The sequence below is a fragment of the Stigmatopora argus genome, chromosome 23, assembly GCF_051989625.1.
Source record: "Stigmatopora argus isolate UIUO_Sarg chromosome 23, RoL_Sarg_1.0, whole genome shotgun sequence".
Taxonomy (NCBI): Eukaryota; Metazoa; Chordata; class Actinopteri; order Syngnathiformes; family Syngnathidae; genus Stigmatopora; species Stigmatopora argus.
Genome location: NC_135409.1, coordinates 5918143 through 5940744, shown reverse-complemented (window position 1 = coordinate 5940744; position 22602 = coordinate 5918143). Strand labels below are relative to the sequence as shown.

Below are 22602 nucleotides of genomic sequence, written 5' to 3'. Positions count from 1 at the left end.
GTCAAATAAGAGGTTTCTCTAAGTAGGCGAATCTATCGATGGAACGGTGGAGGGTAAAGGAAAAAAAAAATATCAAGAAGATTGAATGTAGCAATGTTATTACTCCGTGGAGGGCTTTTTCACTAATTGGAAGCCCCGTTCTTGAACACACGATGGCCGTGCCTGGCTTTTAATAGATTACCGCCTGCCTTTGTTTCACGTGTCGTCCTCCATGACGTGGGCGCAGATCAATGTGGCGACTAATGGGCAATGCTCATGCGCGTGCTCAAATCATGATTAATGAGGATTAGGATTAAAGATGAGGAAGGGCGGAAATTGTTGCTCCTAACTTGGCAGCAAATATATGGATGTTCTCCTCGCTGTAGGTTGCGCTGAGGCGGCTGGCGGCGGCCTCATTAGCGTGGAGGAGGCTGATATTCATCATCAGTGATTATTAGTCTTGTTGTGAATCAGCAGTAAAATCGGTGACAGCTAGTACCTCTACTTATATTATACTTTATGCGGCTAACAATAGACCTGTATTTCGATGTATAAGCACATTTTAGTCCCATCTGTGAGCTATAGCAGGAAAACGAGTTGACTACACTCCAATTTTTGCATTCTATAGTTGTTTTTGTCGACATTATTGGTATTCAGGAAGCCTCTTTAAAAAAAATACAAATGACCATTTACATATACAGTGGTACTTCGACATACGAGCACCCCGACATGCGAGGATTCGAGATGAGTCAAATTTCGAGCAAATAATTATCTCTAGATACGAGACAAATTTCGAGATGCGAGAAAGCCAGGTGGCCAAGACATGAGAGGCTGTTTATGATTTCTGTCGTGTATAACAGATATCTACGAGCACTGGGCGGAGCGTTGCATTTTTTTCAGTGGTTTTTTCCCGTCACTCAGCGCCAATGGCGGAGCGATCGCTAGTACGAGGAGTATATATTACTTCTCGTTGGCAAGTGGTCGTGCGTTATCCTATTGCGAAGACATTTGTGTGCATCATTTTCGGAATATTTTGAAAGGGAATACAAAAGCAAACAGCCCATCGATAGTGAAAGTCAGGGTGGAGGCGGGGCAAAAAGAGCCAACCCGGGAGAAGAAAGGTATCAAAATGTCAAACAAAATTAGAATTAAGTTTAGTGTAAGGTTAGATTAAATTTATTTTTGAGTGTGTAAGGATCGTAATCCAAGTTCATTTAAATTTGTTTATGTTATGCAAAAGGTCTCCACGCTCAAACCCCAAATGTCCCACCCTCTCTCTACCCTCCGCGAAATCTGTCTAATTTTAGTTCTATTAAACACATTTTAGTAATATTAAACCACTAGTTATGTGTTACTTTGTTAATAGATGGCGAAATAGAACAAATAAAAATGTTTTTCCAAACCAATATCCTGTTTTTGGTGTTTTTTGAGAGGGTTGGAACAAATGAATTTGTTTTTAGTTCATTTCAATGGGAAACGTTCGTTTGAGTTATGAGATTATCGACATACGAGCTCAGTCCCGGAACGAATTAAGCTCGTATCTCGAAGTACCACTGTACTAGCTGTTAAGTAAAAAAAGTGATCGCAAAAGCATTAAGTTAACAAGATAAAAACATCTTGCTTGCATTTATTATTATGTAGCCTTGCAGCAAACACCATGTAAAAAAAAGTCTACGATGCATTTTAGCACGGCGCTGATCGACAATACAATACATTCATTATAACAGTCGGGCTTTTTCGTAAATACAATGAAAGCAGTTCCGCTTTGTTGGAGTAAAAATGGAGAATAGTATTTTAAGAGAACACTCGGGGTCAGAACTCCCGCAGAGCCTGCCATCATAATCTGTGCTTGTGCATGATATAATGGATTGAGACTGTCTGATGCGCATTCATAGCGAGGATAAACATCGCCATTGTGTCGTACTTCCAGTGCCTCAAGATAACTAGGCCCAAGATAATTGTGCCATTCACAATAATCCCTGCGCTACTCTGATTTTTTTTTACTGTTTTGGGAACTACGAAACACATCAATCAAAAAAAAATGTTTGTGATGAATTCATATCAAACATTTTGTTGTTTTATAATGCTTTTATACATTTCAGTTCATGAGGAAACCGGTGGAAATCCCACTGCAAATGAAGATTTCCCAGATGACCATTTAAAATGATACAACAAAATGTAGGTAAAAACACTGGGTGTACATAAACAATAATAATTAAAAAAAAAAACAGCAATGCAGGTTTTCTCTGCAGGCTGCAATCAGGAAGAAATATCGTCAGTACGCACCTCGCCACTTTCTGCCAAGATTGTTTACAGCGGTATTTTAAACTTAGCCGAACATGGCAAATGAACACAAATGGCGGCGGTCTGCCATCAATCTCCCAGCCGGTCCACTGGTGGCTTTGAAAGGTACCGCTACCTTTCAAAGAGTTCACACAGTGCGCAGCTTGCACCGGGCTGCGACTAAACAAGCTTTCAGTTCATTACACGCTTCCCTGCAAACTATAACTACAATCCTGCCTTTTGCTCTTCATTATAGTTTTGATAGATTCCTTCTGTTTCCTTCCCTTTTTCGCTATGGCTGATTTGCTGATTCCCTTGCAGTAGTGTCCTCTCTCCTGACTGATAATTGAATTCATCGTATATAACGAGAGGAGAAATATTTACATGGGAAATGAAGATGGCGAGTCTTTCTAATGCGACCGTCCGCAAATAATTTTCTGGCTTGAAGCCGTTCAAGTGAACCAAAAGGAATAAATTCTGTCAGGTTAATCGTTGCTGTTGAACACCGCCATGTTCATTACTGTCCCCGTAACTAATGATTCCCTCATGAGGCCATGGATGGCGAATAAAAGCTGCCATTTCAATTGGTGAAGGATTGCTACAGGCCGCTAGAAAAGATTTACAAGCTGCCCATAATTACACGCGGAACCTTTCATTGATGTATTCAGTCTGAGAGCCTCCCTATTTGTATCCACTTGTTTCAAATGAGACAATCCTCGTCAGTCTTCTGAAGAGTGTGGAAAAGAACATGGCTGGTAACGAGGACTTGGTATCTATGTCAAGGATGGAGGGTCATTAGGAGATTTTGATCTGGAAAAAAAACAAGGCCGCCCTCTCATCGGATTGGGAGAAACGAAGAGTTCAAACAGAAGAAGAAGAAGAGCCATGTGCTGGGATTAAAATGAACCAATGGGAGATGTTTTCCAAGACCAGTTGGTTTCAAAGAATCTTGGCAGTAATGAGGGAGAGTCAATCAAAAGAACGGGAGAGCTTCTGTTCGCTGCAGTCAAGACCAAATGTCTGAACTGAACTACATTAGTATCATGTTTAGAACATTTCCTTCACCCGTCCACTAGAGCACATTTTCTTCTTCTCTCAACTCCATCATACGGTTCAATTGTTGTGCTTTTTCTCATCACTCCAACAGCTGTTTTTTTTGTTTTTGACATCTGACTGTCGCAGTGTGTTTTCATAGATGAACAATCTAAAGTGGGTGATGTTCATGCTGCGTGATATTGAAGGCAGACCGAATCCGGAGGGACCGTCGACAGTCTCATCGACTGACTGAGCAGGCAGAGGGATGCGAGTGATTTTTGTTGATGTTCTGAGATGCGCGGCTCCCCGAGCACAACAAAGGTACATGCGTTCTAAATTTATGCTGCCATTGAAGTGTCAGAAATATTGATCACCTAAAGCAGAATTAGTCTGCCTGTCTAAATTGAACAAAGCAAGAGGGAGGTCCAGTAAACATAGATTATACACTAGATATTCATATTTTTTAACATCTCAACTCGGTGGCACCAATAACAATAAAAATAATGTTCCAAGGTTATAGAAGTTACCCAATTAAATTGAAGTGCAATTGCTTTTTTTGCCCATTAGGGAATTGACGCCTCAGTCTGCAGCTGATGCTAAATGGAGGAGTGGAAATAGGCCAGACTGCATTTTTTTATTTTAATTTTTTTTAAACCCTGGACTGGAAGCCAATAAAAAATATCTGGAATACCGACAAACTCTCCCGTAACCTAGCCTTACCGTATTTTCACGACTATATGGCGCATCATATTTTCAGCCGCAGTCTCAGGAAGGAGTGCTATTTCTGTATTTTACACACACAAAGGACGCACCGTTTTTATAGACGCAGCCAGGCATGGCAAAACATACACCAGCTTAAACGTACACGCTACACCCACACGCTAAAAATGCGTTTTTAAAAAGGCAACGGAAGCAAAACTGAGTCCGGTTGTACTTTATTTAGCAATTTTACAATCTACTCACGTCATCATCACCCACAAATCCATCAAAGTCCTCATTTTCTGTGTCCGAATTGAACAATTGTCCAAATGAGTCATCGAAAACGCTGAGTTTTATACGTTCGTCCAGGCGGCCACAATCCATTCGCAAATAGTAGCTAGCTAGTAGCTAGCTAGTGTAACTATTCCAATGCTGTCTTCCATGCTTCGTAAAGCTGTGTTGATACCGATCGCCAGGCCACAATCCATTCGCAAATAGTAGCTAGCTAGTAGCTAGCGTAACTATTCCAACGCTCCCTTCCATGCTTCGTAAAGCTGTGTCGATGCTTGCGGGCAGGAGAAAACAATTACAAAACTAACGACAAACATCATCGCCGGAAGAAGACAATGGCAATTGATCACGGATTGGATGAGAGAGGTGGCATCGCTCCTATCAGATTCATTAGTTTTCCAGCCACTCTGACATTTCCATTTGCACACTTCAATTGGCAAAATAAAATAGCCGTTTGGCTCTCATCCCTCAGCTCCATGCAGGGTAATCACTTCTGCGCGGCATCATATATTCCCAGCCTCTCTTCCGCCATCCCTCAGACTGCTGCCTCATGTTGACCGAGTACCAATGCATGTAATGTTTATAGCGCCATTTCCAGCAGTCACTACAATGTGATTCATACAGTTCAACGGCTATTAGTGGTACTTTTTGGGCGTATTCACATCTGCAATTTTAAAGTCAAGACTAAATCCTAAAAGTTGATAGGGCGCACCTTTGGGCTGCTTTGAATACAAATCAGCAAACACCGCTGCAGACCAGTGTGCGTAAACCAGATCTGAAATCCCACACCTCTTTGCACACGTCAGGCATTCGTAGCGAAACATTTGCTCAGCATCACAGCCCTGCGATTTTTTTTCCATCCATATTTGACCATTTGACTTGACACGGACCATTTGTTGTCAAGTCCTGGGACTCTTGCAAGAATTGCAATTTCCTGGTGTGAATACGCCCTTAAGCACAAGACCACAAAGGAGCTGACACCTTGACAAATTTGCTTGGCATCATAAATCCCCGAGGTTTTATGGTGGTGAAAATACGGTATATCTGTGTACATCTGTACAAGATTTCAAAGTGGGAGACAGCCTAAGAAGTGGACCTGAAAATACAGTGGCATTTAAATAGAAAGAACCTCACCACAGCTATCACATCCTGCCTCTACAGAAACCCAAGTAAAACATGTGCCTGTTGTAGTGAGCCATGCCACATTGCATTTCTTCCTTCAGGCTGTGGCCACTCGTTTACGTCCCCCCCCAGAGAGTGGTTCCCTTTCAATGTTTCATTTCCTTCCAGTCACATCCTTCCCCCTCACAGACTTGCTCTTCCTGCATACCTAAACGAGTCCATTCTTGTGCGGCCATCTCCTAGCATCATCATCAGTGTCGCCTCACCGGCCTATCGACTGTCCACGCGCTCGCCTGGAGCCTCTCAGCCGTCCCTTCCTTTCAGACAGGACTTTTTGACTCTTTGGCGTCACGGGTCAAGGGAGTCGCCTTTCCCCGCCCAAACAGTCTCGGAACAGAGGTAAATTAAACAAATTGAGTGGCAGGAGGGATGGGCGCAAAACGGAGCCCCAGTGGTTCGGTGAACCCGGAGGACCTTGGGTTTCCTTAATGATGTCTTTGCCAAGCCAGACGGAGACACATTGGCTGATTATGCAGCAGTCCTGAGCCGATCACTCTGACTTTTTTCCTCCCTACACCCACGATTCTCCGCTCACTATCTATCACCCCCTGCTTTCACTTGGTTCCCCTCTGTCTCCGCTCTATCTCACTCCTTTCCACTATACATTAATACTCCCTCTTCACTGCACTCCCCCCTCCAGCTTCTCAACGCATCCATCTTCGGTCTCCGGGACTAAGTCAGGCCTCCTACCCATCGGTTGGAGGCAACACATGAGTCAAAGTCAATGATGCTCCCTCGCAATGGTGGCATTTAATCCATCCAAATCTGATTTTGGAGATGAGCGGAAGGGAAGTTGTTTTTTTCATGAGCTTCATCGTAATGGAATAAAAGAGCCAGAAGCCCAGATCCCTCATCACTGGAGAGACGCTATGGATTGAGGTGATGGAGTTTCTGGTGCATCAGTTTTGAATGCCACAAAGATTGCCTGGCAAACACTTTGTAAACCATTGTAAACTGTATTAGATTTCGAAAGAACAAAGAATCAATTAGAAACCTAGCTATTCCAATGAAAGTGAACCGACTACGCTAGTTGATCGTTCCAGATTTGTTGTTAATTCTCAGGTACCATATTTTCTTGCATATACGCCGTATTTGTCGCAAAAAAATGATGAGTGAATCAAGGGTATGGCTTATATGCGAACAAATTAGACTTGTTATGAGCACTAACTGAAAGCCTATTGAAAATCTGGGGAAGGAGCTGAATTTTGTCGTCAAGACTCCACAGAAGGCAGCCATTAAATCTAACGCCAGGTTCAGGGAGGACACATTTTTTTGATGGGTTCTCATACAAAGTCTGGGTAATCGTGCTTAGAACGGGAACAGGCGAGCTCGTGACATGCGGCAGGCGTTCAACCAGGTAAGTGGCACCCCAGCAATGTCGAGTTGAATTTTCGCGCTGCAAAGATTGCAGACTTTATCTTTCTTTGAAAGATTTGGGCAACAACAAGGGAGCAGCCAGTCAAATGAGCCAAGAATAAGTGGAACATAGCGTAGACTCAAATATCTTGAAATGAATTGATCCTTCGCTTTTCACATTTAAAATACATGAAACATTTTAATATTTAAAAACAAATGCGGGAGCTAAAACAATGTGGGTTCTGCATAAGATCTGCCATCTGACGGCAAATGGCGCCGGAGCCTGCTGGAGCCTCGACAGCAGATGGACGTGAATCATTATACGCAAACACACAAACAGGCAGAAGCTGTACAGAGAGGTACGTCAAGTATCAAAAATCGGGGGACAATCGGGGACCCATACCACCCCGGTCACAATCTGTTCCAGCTGATGCCCTCTGGCAGACGCTATAGGTCCCACAAAGTACGGACAAATAGGCTTAAGGACAGTTTTTCCCCACATCCATCAGAACTCTAAACTTGCGGTAACACAACACACAATCCCTTCTGTGTAATAACTTCGGGGTGAGGTAATATGAAAAGATGTTTGGGTGGTGATCTGCATCCTACTGGCTGACTGAAGGTAAGTGTAAGACAATGAGAGGTAAGTGATCCGCTCGGGGGGTGATGCGATGTATCCATAGCGGCAGAATGCCAAATTACGAGTCCGAAACTATCACTTATTAGGTCTTTTGCCGGGATAACGCACCTTGTGGAGAAGCACTACCAATTTCGTCATACTGGGTGTGATGACAATTAGGTTTTTATTGTTGATGATGACGACAGGGCCTATGTCCGATTATTATAAAAATGAATCGTGGAGCAATTGTGAAGAAGACTCCGCTTTGGCATGAGAAAATGGAGCAAAGGTGCATAAAACGGGCAAAGAGCAGATTTTTGTTCCCAGGCAAAGACAGATGGAGACTCGCGTGTCTTTGACTGTTGCCGATGACGTGAACGAAGTAGCATTTGGCCAGGTCACGCACACAGATGGCGGACACCTACAGTAGCGATTTCACCGCCGTGCATCAGCGTGTTAGATTTGCAGGATTCTCGCTGCGTCCTCACAAAAATTGCAAGTTCAGTGAGCGGAGAAAATTCCTCTGGCACCACAGATTCACGGAGCAGATGCTCACGAGCCAAAATCGAAGAACTTTTTAAAGAAAAATGATTTGAAGTTGACCCGTAGAACTGCTGAAACAAGTGCAGGGTTGCCTTAAGATACACATTTCTTGATAATGAAAAACAGAATAAATATAGCTTCTCTCTTGGCACCTTCCAAAAAAAAAAGGGTAAAAATGCCTATCAATTGATAAAATAGCACTTTTAAGTCATTATCAGACATTTAGGATTTCACAGGCATTGTATTGACGCAACAACACATGGACGCGTTTCTCCCTTGTTCTTTCCAGACGTGGCGTATAGTGCGAATAGTGAATTTAGCCGTGCTACGTTTGCAGCAGGGTTGACCTTTGCTTGTATTGATTCTGGCTGGGCTCGAACTCATACGATCTCATGTACCGCCTCGTGATCCTGCTGCGTACAGCGTGCAGAAGCGTTGTTTGGCCTTTCCAAAAAATACGCAACATTTCCAAACAGGGGGGGAAAAAGCACTATAATGTCCAAATTAGGATGTGCGTCATGAGGCAGCAGACAGCAGATAATAATAGAAGAACATCCCCAAAAGGTTTCTGTCATCTGAATATCCAGCTTAAACATGCAGGCAATCCAGAGCAATGAGATAGTACAAGGTGTAATGACAATTTAAGGGAAAATAGGGCAAAGACCCCCGAGAGACAACTCAGACGGATTCCAGCGGAAATGAAGAGTCGATAAAGGCTATTACAATGCCGATGCGATGTGCTGTGATTATGCTGCTGGTTAACATAGTCACGGATACGACTGTGATCTATGAACTGCCTTATTCAGAGATACAAAATGACTGAAATCGGGCCAAATTTGAACATAGCATAAATGGAGTATGTGTAGACAGGGTCCATTCCTTTAAATTCCTGGGTGTCCACGTCACGACATTGCCAGCCCTCGATACCTCAGCAGAGCCAGGAACATCATCGGGGACCCATACCACCCTGGTCACAATCTGTTCCAGCTGCTGCCCTCTGGCAGACGCTATAGGTCCCACAAAGTACGGACAAACAGGCTTAAGGACAGTTTTTTTCCCACATCCATCAGGACTCTAAACTTGCGGTAACACGACACACAATCCTTTCTGCGTAATAACTTCGGGATGAGGTAATATGAATAGACGGGTGGTGATCTGCCTCCTACTGGCTGACTGAAGGTAAGTGAAAGACAGTGAGAGGTAAGTGATCCGCTCGGGGGGTGATGCGATGTATCCATCAATTTCCTAATCCGAAATTATCACTTATTTGAGTCTTTTGCCGGGAAAACACACCTTATGGAGAAGCACTACCAATGTCGTCATATGCAGTTTCTGGGTATGATGACAATTAGGCTTTTTGTCGAGTCAATGACGATGACAAAGCCTATGTCCGATTATTATTATCCGATTATTAATAAGAGGCCTCGACGAGCGGGGGCAGTCCTTCAACAGCCTCTTCAGATGTATAACTAAACAACCTCGGCGCAAAGCTACTAATTAGTTTGATTCACCAGCCTGGCTTAAAGCGCTGCAGTTTGTTGTTTTGCTATTATTATTTAGGTCCGTTCCTGCAGCGTGCCATGTGAAGTTCCCGCCCTCAAGTCACAACAAAACCCTTGCTTTTCTCTTTAAAGTGCTCTCCTGGTGGAGAAAGATAGCAGGAATCGCAGTGGCTTGAAATGAACTTTTCTATGGCACAATGTCGGGCAAGAAAAAGGGGGAGTTAACCAACACATTGCGAGGAAATAGGAGTGTGAGACCAACACCAGTAAATGAGAAAGAATTCATCTGCTTTGTTTTGAAGCCGCCTGGAAAAATGGGGCGGGGGGAATCAATATACTTTGGCCTGTAAAAGATTGTTCATACTTCAATACTCTGGCTGATCAATAATGTAATAACCAACTGGAGCGTGTATATTTGTTTTGCAAGTTGGCTTTTGGACCACGTCCCAGAGATGAAAGATGCTTTTGTAACATTTTTTATTTGTCAACAAGAGAAAGAATGCATATTCATCCGTTTGCTTTCGTTAAAAGGTTTTTCCAGGAGAAATCGGGTCAACTTGGGTTCAACTTGCTGGCTGGAGTGGATTGCGCGCCAGTGGAGGGAGGATAGAAATAGACACGCCACCTGACTGGGAATTTTAAGACCTCGAGTGAGTTTGCTGTATAGAATGAAAAGCTGAAGAATTCAAAAGCGGCACTCTCCGCAGAGATGTTTGCATTAATAATCTGCACAACTTTAAATTAAAGATTGCCGCCGCTTTATCGCCTGGCATCCCCCCCCCCTTTCTCAGTTCTAGGAAAGACCCAGAATCATACTTAATGAAGTGACGGACAGCTTCTATATTGAAGTGTGCCTGTACAGCAATTATTTCTGTTAGAATTTGGGGTTTCTCCCAACGACAACAGAGAAGATAGAAAGATACACATACTGATTGTTCCTTTTTGAAAAGGCAATACAGGATTCTGGCTAATAATTGCCCTAGCAATGAAGGACTTAGTAATGCTCATTTACGATGCTCATACGAGGACCCTCAATAGGACTATGGTAGACGAAAGTTATGCTTTATCCACTGTTGCCACCAGCGGGCAGTGTATTCTTCTCACAACAATCAAAACAACTATGACACTTTCAAAATCAACCAATTGCAATGCAAACGGGTAATGCATAAATCCCCACATTGTTTGATAAAAGACATGCAAAATGCATCCACCTATTAAATCAGCAATGAGTTAAGAAATAAACCCTTCCGACAATGGATGACTTCCTTCGAGCTCCCTTATCCTTTCTCCCAAACAGCCATTAATGATTTATATTTCACTGTGATTCTCCTCTCCTCACTCCCCCTTTTAACCCCTCCCCCTCAGGATCCCTAACTCATCAGTCAGAGATGGTGGTAGCTTACGACTCCCTGCCTTATCTCCCTACACCGCTCTGCCGTCATATCGCCCCGCCTCGAACATCCATCTTGCACATTGTCTCAGGTCCTTGATCTGTATGACGGGCGCTGTATGTTCTACCCTGGCACCTCCTCCATTTGTTGGGGGTGGTAGAAACCTCAAGCCGTCAATGGCTGCTTACTCGCTTGTTGTTACGGAAGACCAGACCAGGCAACAACAACAAAAATCATAAACTGAAGACCTTTTTTTTTTTAAATCATTATTTCACTGCGATTCTTATGTCTTGACGGTCATTGGCATTGAAACGTGCTGACTGTTGAGCAACTGAATACGGTTTGGGGTGGCCTATTAGCTCAGTGCTCTGTCCGTTTGATTACTACAGTGATCGCAAGGGTTCAAAACCCGAGAGAGGCAGTTTTGCATAATACAGTGGTACCTCGACATACGATCTTAATCTGTTCCGGGACTGAGATCGTATGTCGAGCTTTTCGTATGTCGAGCTTTTCGTAACTCGAGCGAACGTTTCCCATTGAAATGAACTAAAAACTAATTAATTCGTTCCAACCCTCTGAAAAAACACCAAAAACAGGATATTGGATTGGAAAAATGTTTGATTTCTTCTAATTTGCCATCTATTAACAAAGTAACACATAACTAGTGGTTTAATAGTAATTAAATTAGTTTGATATAACTAAAATTGGGCGGATTTCGCCGATGGGAGCGAGAGACGCACAGAGGGGGCGGGTTGGGGTTTCGGGGGGACTTTCCACGACAACGCACTCGTAACGGAACAAACAAATTTAAATGAACTTGGATTAATATATACAGACACTCAAACATACGTTTAATGTAACTTTACACAAAACTGAATTCTAATTTTGTTTTAATTTTTTTAACCTTCGTTCTGGGCGGGTTAGCTGTTTGCCACGCCTCCACCCTCATGTTCGCTATCGATGGGCTGTTTGCTGTTGTATTCCCTTCAAAATATTCCGAAAATGATGCACACAAATGTCCTCACAATAGGATAACGCACGACCATTTGCCAACGAGAAGTAGTCTTGAATGAGCGATCGCGGGAGCTAACAGGCCAAGGAAGGAATAACAGCCTACCCACGTATTGATTGTGGGTAATTCTGAGAAAGGGTGCCATTGGCAATCAGTGTTGTGTGCACGAGTATACTTAATTACCCAGAAACCCCTCTTTTTGCCCGCGCATGCGCATTGTGCGTTTCCTGGTTGATGCGTAGGAGAAACTCGTCTGAATAAATTGTTCAGTGCTCGTAGATATGTTATACACGAAAGATATGCGGCAAAAAAAGACGTGTGCTACAATGATAAACAGCCTCTCATGTCATGGCCACCTGGATTGGTCGCATCTCAAAATTTTGAGTCAAATTATTCCATCGAAATTTTCATCGTACCTCGAGTATGTCGTAGGTAGAGCTGATCGTAGTTCGAGGTACCACTGTACTTTGTACAGTTTGCTATAAAACACGGTTCAAATGATTTTCTTCAGCGATAGTTTGTTGCATCCGATTTTGTCATACACGTGCGCTGCTGTTCCATAAAAGCAAAAATGCCTGAAATATTATTTTCAATTAAAATGAAGCCATCAAATCCCCCGACATCGCCGCTTTCTCGTCCGGTCAGAAAAAGACTTCATGGCGGTTGACTATAATTGTTTTACTGGCGATTCCTTTTGTCTTCCCATCTGTGAACTACGTTTGGTTAATTGCATACATAATGGCCTAGACGCTGGCTTGCGCGTAAATTAATGCAAATAGGAAAGTGAAATTCCGACCCACGCTGAGTCCGCTGTGCATGCGAGCATACTTAAGCGCCAGCACGCCGCATCATATATCATTTCCTTGAAGATGATTGGGAGGAAAGAAAGCAGGGCGTCATTGCCTGCAGTAGGATGGCCAGCGAACCCGTCAAAAGTTGCTTTCCACTACATAAGACGCGCCACAAGAGGAGTCAATTAAGAGGCTGCATTGTCTGAATGTTTATAAACACATTGTTGTGTTATCCGCGTGTGCATCGGCCCCGGGGAATATGCCCCGTTTTTTCTTTCTTTCGGGTAATTACAGCTAATGTCAGTTGACAGGCAGGCGCAGCCATATCGACTCATCCAACGCAGACAAAGACGTGCAAATATCGGGAATATTCCCAGCCGCCGCCAAAACGGATTGGATCAATTAGAGGTCACACAAATGCAAACGTTCAACCAGTGAAAGCACAAATTAATGTTTTTATGGCCAACTTTTGTTAACTCTGATTCTGTGGAACATTTATTGTTGACTGTTTTAGCTTAGCCTTAGGACAAGGGTGTCAGACTCGGGTTGGTTCGCGGGCCGCTTTAACGTCAACTTGATTTCACGTGGGCCGGACCATTTTAGATACAATATTTAGATTTTTTTTTTTTATAAATGGATTAAAAGAACTGGATTAAAAACCCTGAAAATTCAGTTTTTTATAGATCTAAAACAATGTTTATTTTAGATTTGTTTATATATATTTTTAGATTTTACAAAATGATTTTTGAACTAAAAACACAGAAAAAATGGATTAAAAAAATTACAATTAATGATTTAAAAGGGGGAAAATCAGGAAATGTAATATACATCTATACTCTTCATTTCAATTTGATCCTAAAACAGAAAGTCGGCAGTCATCATTTACTTTCCCGGGCCACACAAAATGATGCGGCGGGCCAGATTTGGCCCCCGGGCCGCCACTTTGACACATGTCCCTTAGAATATCTTAACATTTAATTCTGTACAAATTACAATATTGTTGTCATTTTGTTTGAAATGGGCATTCAGAGTTTTACGGATTACATGAACCAAAAGAAATGTCAATCTCTTTCGGCTATTTCAAATCATTATAAATCATATTTCGGATCTTTCTAAAGAGCATATTTAGACCATTCAAAATATTCATCCCATTGTGTCCCTGATTTTACCCAATGTACCGTTATCTGTCTAACACAACACATAACGAAGTAACTCTGGTGTGTCCCTGTGGAAGGTCAAGCTAAAATGTTATTTTTAAGAAAACAAAGTATAAAGGCGCCAACATTCAGCTTCATTTCCAACCTCACCGTCTAATTATTTTCAAAGTGCTTACAGGTCTTACTGTGCTTTTCCCTTGGAGAGCAATAGGCTGGCTTCCTGTTTGCCTGCTGCATTAGCAGCAGGAATAAGCATATTAGGCAATTTCGTGCTCTATAATAAGTGAGTACCACACCTGAGGGATGTTTTCAAAAAAGACAAAAATAAGAGGGAGAGCAAAAAAGCTTTCCACCCGATGTCCGCCGCCGTCTTTCTTTTTTTTCCTATTCTTCAAACCCTCATTACTCGGCACCCAAGAGAAATGAGTTTAATAATAGAAAGGCCTTGTTTTGGTGCTGGACAACTCTCGGCTGCTGATGGCTCCACCATTCTCCAATTATTGGGTAATATAGTGCAGCTTAGTTTCAGGAAATCATTTCTCTTCCATTCTGGGCATCAGATTGCAATGTGTTTGTCACCGAATTTGGGCTACACTGAAGCTGAAGAAAGTTCAAGGGCAACACCAGCTTTGGTTGAGTGTTCAATATTTGCAACTAAGAGCACAAAACAAGATGACAGTAATCCGTAGCCAACGCTGACAAAAGAAAACAAAACAAATTCTTCGCTGGCTCTCACTCGTCCAACATAACCTCTGTTTCTCCAGACATTTAGGATGATTATTTCATAGTGTTTTAACCAGTCTAAGCCTTGAAGTAAACAGAAAAAAAACACCTATTTGTCATGCTACTAAATTGGACGTGAATCATAAGTCCATTTTTATTTTTGAGTAGAGCCATACATGTCAACTTCTACGTTTTTCCCTGTATTTTTACCTTTTTTGATCATTTCAAATTGTGTACTTCGTATAACAACTTTTGTACGAGATGTTTTTTAGGTTCGGAATTTTGTAAAACCAATCTCATTTTACCCATTTTGGCTCTAATCCGGATCGTCTCGGTCACTGGTAACAGACAAAAACATAATCACCAACTGCTAGTATTGCTAATATTGTCATGCTTTACACCACATGTGTCAAAGTGGCGGCTCGGGGGCCAAATCTGGCTCGCCACATCATTTTGTGTGGCCCGGGAAAGTAAATCATGAGTGCCGACTTTCTGTTTTAGGATCAAATTAAAATGAAGAGTATAGATGTATATTAAATTTCCTGATTTTCCCCCTTTTAAATTAATAATTGTACTTTTTTAATCCATTTTTTCTGTTTTTAGTTCAAAAATCATTTTGTAAAATCTAAAAATATACAAAAAAGCTAAAAAAAACATTGTTTTAGAGCTATAAAAAACGGAATATTCAGGGCTTTTAATCCAGTTCTTCTAATCCATTTATTAAAAAAATATCTAAATATTATATCTAAAATGGTCCGGCCCACGTGAAATCAAGTTGACGAACCAACCCGACCGAGTCTGACACCCCTGCTTTACACGCATGATATGCCCACGCGCATTACCCTTTCGCCTGTCCGCCTTTTCACTATATACTAAATAAAGTGCATCAGAAAGCCGTCCACTTTGGAGAAAATGTTAGACTTTTACGTGCACCCTATGTGAGTAAATATGTGCTGTGTTGCATTTGTACGTTTTTTTAAAATCGTTTAATAAGAGTAATTGCAATCATTAATAAGGGGATCAATGGGCCGAAGTTGACCGGTATGTATAACTATTATATTATCACGTTAATATTGCAAAAAAATGTGTCATTATTGAAGGGTTTTCCATAATCAAGTCAGAGGGCCATATTTAAATTTCAGACTAAAGCAAGGGCGAATTTTGCTCCGCCGCTGTTGAAGCATCCCGGATTTGATCTTCGCTTTAGTTTTAACAATGACTTTGCTGTGGTTTATCAAGGAGTCAATTTAAACTAGAAAATTCAAGTGAAACTGGATGACAATCAAAACACGTCAAATGGTAACGACTTCCTTTTTATGCACATCAGAATAGAATACTTGAATGTTTTTCCCCCTATTATGTGAGCTCCAATCAAACCGGCTAAAGAAAAGGTCAAATGAAGTCAAAATCATTTCAACATTCTACAAGACTGCAATTACCTATAAATTATTGTTGGATGCTACGTCTCCTTTGTGTGTTGTTGTTGTTGTTAAATTGCCTTGTCATTAAGTCAAATGGATTTTCCTCATAGCTATACAAAGGCAATAAGTGTGAAATATGACATTCACACCTTGTAATGACTCAAAGCAAATGACACACACTGTCTCAAACTCCCGCCCTCACAAGTGGAGACGCAGAGAATTCCCGGGAATGTGTTCAAGGGCCTTCACAATACCAGGGGACTTCCGCTTCATTAACTCCAGTAAGGGTCTTTGTTTGGGAGGGTAGGCGGAGAACAAGGTGCTCTGGCACGTGCGCTAGTCTAATGAGGCAGAACGTTCGGGATAGATAGTGTGTGGGTGGTTGTGTATGTGTGTTTGTGTGCAGCATGATCACCGCTCCTTGGGTAGTGTACAAAAAATTAAAAAAATAAAGAAAAATGTGATGGATGAGTGGAGACCAACTGAGGTGGTTTGCATGTTTATTTGTCTTGACCATGCTAATTGTAGAAGTATTCTATTTTGACCTACTGTTGGCATGCTGGAATAAGTGGTGTGCATATTTGTCTGGCAACTCTAAGGTTGGGGAGTTAGAATTTGGCTCACGCTATCTTCAAAAATGGGGTCAAAGTGGCTCCTGTCATTCCCTTTAAATATGGAAAATGGCTAACAGATAGCTGTGTGAGGTATTGCTCCATGAATTACCACATCACGTACCTTTATTGCCCAAAACAGATGGTCTTCAAGTGGGTGCCGGGCTTCGGTCCTCGGTCCTCGAGGGCCCCTATCCAGTTTCTCATGTCTCCCTCCACCAAGAAACCTGAATCAAATAATCAGGATCGTTAGTTATCAAGCCTCTAAGTAGTTACATAAAAACGCTATCATTTGGATACCATCCATTTCCACACTAACATTTATACAGGTAAAATTAGCATGTCGTTTTAATAAGGTCAAATAAACAACTTCGATGGAAAACTCCACTAGGTTTTGTGGACATTGAAAAACACTGGATTTTTTTTAACGCTCATATTTTGCTTTCCAGTTAAATTCATTGGCAAGCCGGATGGTTTGGTGCTGTCATGGTAATATTTATCGTCTGACCGTCAAGCAGCCTTTCTACTTAAATACTAAGTAGAAAGTACTAACCAGTTTTGCTTCCGTTGCCTTGTTAAAAACGTGTTTAAGCTGGTGTATGTTTAAGCTGTTGTATGTTTTGCCATGCCTGGCTGCGTGTATTGGTGCAGTGCGCCTTGTGTGTGTGTTAAATACAGAAATAGCACTTGTTACTGAGACTGCGCCTTTAAATGCGGTGCGCCATATAGTCGTGAAAATACGGTAAACACAATCCAGAAAGACGTTTTACAGCTCCTACCGTTATGGCAAACTGAATACAATATACTACTTGGCGTGTATGATAGCAAGAAAATGAAGAACACGATTTGTGATTTTGGGGGAAAACAGGTCAGGTAGCTCGAAGTAACTGGACTGATTTGCGCATTGAATAATGAAATTGGTCTGAATACGAATGAACTCTCGCTTGATATAGGACAAAGAAGCATTTGCCATAAAAAAAATAAAAAACATCCTTTGCTTTGTACGCGCCATTGCGAGTGTGCAGAGTACAAAAATTGGCGCTGCCTGAATAAAATATTTCCCAGGGGCCCCTGGGCTTGGTGCAATGCTGGGGGAAAGCCCGGAGCATCTTTTCAATAGCGCCCTGAGAGAGAGTGGCGCCTTCACAAAAGGAAGGGGATCAATTGTCATCCTGTTTTGACTTGGCGGCGATGCTGAAACTCCGGAATGAATGTTGGTTTGAATCATATTGTGCAATCGGACGTCGGCGTGACGTAACCTACGTTGGAGCGTTAAGACACGTTCTGTGAATAGCGTTTGGAAAAAAAATGATTTGATAGTTAGCGCTTTGAAATATTTCTCATCAAAAAGCCATCATCCACAATAAAAGATATGAAGAGACTGTCGAAAATCAAAAGGAAAAAAATACCCATGATTCCTCAGGCTATTTATGAAAACTTTGAATTCCAGCACATACGATTTGAGGAAATGGCATCAACAGACCTTGGCTTCAACATTTAATGAATAAATCATTGAGTCGGGGGCGGCCCGGTGGATGAGTGGTTAGCACGTTGGCCTCACGGTGAGAGACATGGGTTCAAATCCAGGTCAGTCCACCTGTGTGGAGTTTGCATGTTCTCCCTGGGTGTGTGTGGGTTTTCTCTGGGTACTCCGGTTTCCTCCCAAGTTCCAAAGACATGCATGGTAGGCTGATTGGACACTCTGAATTGCCCCTAGCTATGATTGGGTGTCCTTTATCTTCTTGTGCCTTGAATTTGGACATTATAAAAAATCGTATTATGTCAATAATTATTGATAATGATTAAGATTGTATGTCAAGGTACCACTGTAATAGGAATTTTCCATGAAGAAAACGTGAGGCCAAATTCGGATTATATTTCAATTTTGACGGGTAAAATGTCCAAAAACGGCAGAAAACGGGAAACCCCATGTTTATTCCCATAAATGAGCAACATCAAAACCTACAAATGGACATTTACTGTGGTTTAAACAATCTGAAACGCACGCTAAGGTGCTTCTGGAAATGTTGCCCCCCCCAAAAAAACGAGCATCCGCTTTATCTTACATGTACTAATTTCTTTACTAAATGAAAAGGGAGCAGATGGTTTTGGCGTGACGCCGCTGCTGCGGGTCGAGCTTGGAAGTGGTATGCTGCGCTGCTCCCCGTCGCGTGGTTAATTACACCATGATACAAAAAAAGCCAGACCTGCGGGGGAGAGGGGTGAGATGGGAGGAAGAAGGAAGTATGCTGCTAGTAATGTCAGCTTTTAGGCACCACAACCCCCAGTAAATGTTGTCCGTCAGTTAAAGGTGCAATGAGCGTTTGCGTGCGACAACTTTGCATCAACGTGCACGTATGGACCCTGACAAGTGGAATTTTTGCACTTCCAAAATACCGTGCAGGTATGAACACCATGCCACGAATTCGCCGAAACTCTCAATGATTAAAACGATCATCCCGACTGTGCATAAATAGTGTTCGTCATGTTGCCATCATTTCACAAGGATGTTCAAATTCGACTCTATCTTACTGTTTTCACATGTTTATGTCCCAAAACACATTTACTTTGTCCATAGAAGTACAGTGGCACCTCGAGATATGAGCTTAATTCGTTCCGGGACTGAGCTTGTATGTGGATTTTCTCGTAGCTCAAAAGGAACGTTTCCCATTGAAATGAAATAAAAACAAATTAATTCGTTCCAACCCTCTGAAACAACACCAAAACAGGATATTGGATTGGAAAAAACGTTTGATTTATTCTAATTCGCCATCTATTAACAAAGTAAGAAGTTTTGCAAGGCAACGCGCTAGTAACATAACATAAACAAATTTAAATGAACTTGGATTACAATGCAGACACACTCCAAAATAAGTTTAATCGAACCTAACACTAAACTTAATTCTAATTTTGTTTGAAATTTTGATACCTTTCTTCTCCCGTGTTGGCTCTTTTTGCCCTGCCTCCACACTGACTTTCAGTCAATATCGAGGGTTGTTTGAGTTTGTATTCCCTTCAAAATATTCCCAAAATGATGCACAGAAATGTCCTCACAATAGGATAACGCACGACCACTTGCCAACGAGAAGTAGTATTTACGCCATTCGCACTGACTAACGGGAAAAAAAACACTGAAAAAATGCAACGGTCCGCCCAGTGCTCGCAGAGACATTACAAAGAGGGAGTTGCGACCAGAGACATTACACGAGGGAGTAGTGGGGAGAGAGACAGTGGCCATGATGTTCTTATGAGCAGCATCTCATGTCCGCTGTCTGCTCGTATATCAAAATTTGTCTCATATCTCAAGATAAATACTTGTCCGAAATTTTACTCGTATCTCGAATTGCTCGTATGTCGAGGTACCACTGTAATGACAAGAAGCGGAAAGTGAATCAGGCAGCCGAGGCATGTGTCTTTAGAGCTAAAACGTACAGCAAATGGTGATGTCAAAACTTCCATCGTCTCTTTGCATCTGCCCTTTAGTACCTGGCAGGAGCCCCTCTGCTTGTCTTCTTGTTTGTGGTGATGAGAGACCGCCTCCATGTTTATCCCATGATGCCTCTAAGGGCAAACGTGCTAAACATAGATTGCACCTCCCTGTGTAATCTAAGAGGGCATGGTTGCCAACCTGCGCAAAAACAGGGTGGCCTTCAGCATCAGCTGACAAGAAATCACCAGCCTGAACCTTTAAACTCATTAGGCACACTCCATGAATGCACTGCACTATGGTGGCCTTCGGCGCTGTCTGATTTTTTTTCAGTCAGCCAATCAGTGCGCTCGCCCCGCCACCGTTTATTTAAAGCATGAACATGCAGCCCTGACAAAACAAGACACACATTCACACTTCCACACATGGCGCAAATAACGGGGATAATGAGGGATTTAAATGCAGTTTCCTCCATGCAGAATTGGGCTCAGGGTGATAAAAAAAAAGGAAAATAAAACAAGGGACGGTTTGTAGCTGGTCGCCTCATTTCACTCGTACTTTTGGTGTTTTTTTATGTTGCCATTTTTTTTAAGCCTAAATCACAATTTAAGGTTATAAGTCAGAGTGGAGTATAAATTGCATTTTTGGGAGAGACATTTTGAATTTTATGAAAAACCATGATAAATGAACAATGGTAAAAAGGAGAAGAACGGGTTAAATAGGTATCGTTTTGAGATAAGCTTTTGCTTTAGATAACTAAAAAACAAACAAACCAGAGTGTCGGTGTTTAGAAAGAAAAAAAAACGTCAATCGCACTAGAGCACGTGTGTCAAAGTGGCGGCCCGGGGGCCAAATCTGGCCCGCCGCATCATTTTGTGTGGCCCGGGAAAGTAAATCATGAGTGCCAACTTTCTGTTTTAGGATCAAATTAAAATGAAGAGTATAGATGTATATTACATTTCCTGATTTCCCCCCTTTTAAATCAATAATTGCAATGTTTTAATCATTTTTTTCTGTGTTTTTAGTCCAAAAACCATTTTGTAAAATCTAAAAATATATTTTAAAAAAGCTAAAATAAAAATTGTTTTAGATATATAAAAAAACGGAATATTCAGGGCATTTAATCCAGTTCTTTTAATCCATTTATTAAAAAAATAAATCTAAATATTATATCTAAAATGGTCCGGCCCACGTGAAATCAAGTGGACGTTAAAGCGGCCTGCGAACCAACACCCCTGTGTCTGACACCCCTGCACTAGAGTATTAGTCACAGGGCCAGTCAAACTATGAAAGAAAGTGCAACTTATAGTCCAGAAATTACGGTAGGTGGCAATGGGCAGCATGGTGGACGAATGAAGTGAATTTGAGCGATAAAAAGATATCAAACTAAAAGAAAATGGAAAAAAATCTGAATCTATTCTTACCTCAGTCGTTGGAAGACAATACTACAGAACAAACCGGTAGAACTCAACCTCCACATGAAGCTCCCGGTTTGAGCATTAGTACACAAACACACAACATGGGGGGAAAGCTCATTAAGGACATGTGAGCGCTAAGGGTCCGCGACCACTGTAGGACGGATGAGCCCGAGGTTCCAGGAAGTCTCTTTGTGTGTCTCTTCATCATTTTGCCCTTCATCTCCACTCTCTTAAGAAAAATCTCCTCTGCGTGGTACAATGGCAGCCATTTTTCTCATCTTTAGGGGCTGCGGGCGCCATCCCACAATGACCCACACATGCACTCCAGAGGTAATTAAGCTTAACAGGGATAATACATTTGACAGGATGATTCAAAAAAGCTTTGAAAATTACAGCCAAGAGGATACTTCAAGTGGTGATGATGTAGAGAAGTACAGTGGTACCTCGAGATACGAGATTAATTCGTTCCGGGACTGAGCTCGTATGTCGATTTTCTCGTAACTCAAACAAACGTTTCCCATTGAAATGAACTAAAAATAAATTAATTCGTTCCAACCCTCTGAAAAAACACCCAAAACCGGATATTGGATTGGAAAAAAATGTTTTATTTGTTCTAATTCGCCATCTATTAACAAAGTAACACATAACTAGTGGTTTAATATTACTAAAATGTGTTTAATAGTGCTAAAATTATACGGATTTTGAAGGGGGGGGAGAGAGAGACCTATTTGCCCCGCCTCTACACTGACTTTCAGTCAATATCGAGGGTTGTTTGAGTTTGTATACAAAATTTGTCTCGTATCTCAAGATAAATATTTGCTCGTATGTCGGGCCACTCGTATGTCGAGGAACCACTGTACTCTTTTTAGACTAACTAGTCAATTTATCAGCTCGCCAATAAGTGTGTTTTATTTACCGTTGTATGACTGTGGGCTTTACATTTTGGTGTAAATGTGCATTGGAAACAAAAACGACACAATGACAAAACTATAACTATTGGAATGAATAGCCAGATTTTTAAGAAAAATTGAAACTACATTAAGGCATGGTGTGGAGTGGTTAGCACATCTGGCTCACAGTTCTGAGATCGAGGGTTTAATGCAATTGGTTTACTCCCCAAAACATGCAGACCAGTTGAATGCTCTAAATCACAGGTGTCAAA

The 22602-nt window shown here is 41.8% G+C and overlaps 1 long non-coding RNA gene across 1 annotated transcript in view; it reads right to left on the bottom strand.

Moving 5' to 3' along the window:
- The window catches only part of LOC144068769 (uncharacterized), a 138222-nt gene that overhangs the window by 38300 nt on the left and 77320 nt on the right, over positions 1-22602 (bottom strand). The window contains exon 8 of the long non-coding RNA XR_013298304.1: positions 16720-16822. This is a non-coding gene — a long non-coding RNA (uncharacterized LOC144068769). The remainder of the gene's footprint in view (positions 1-16719; positions 16823-22602) is intronic.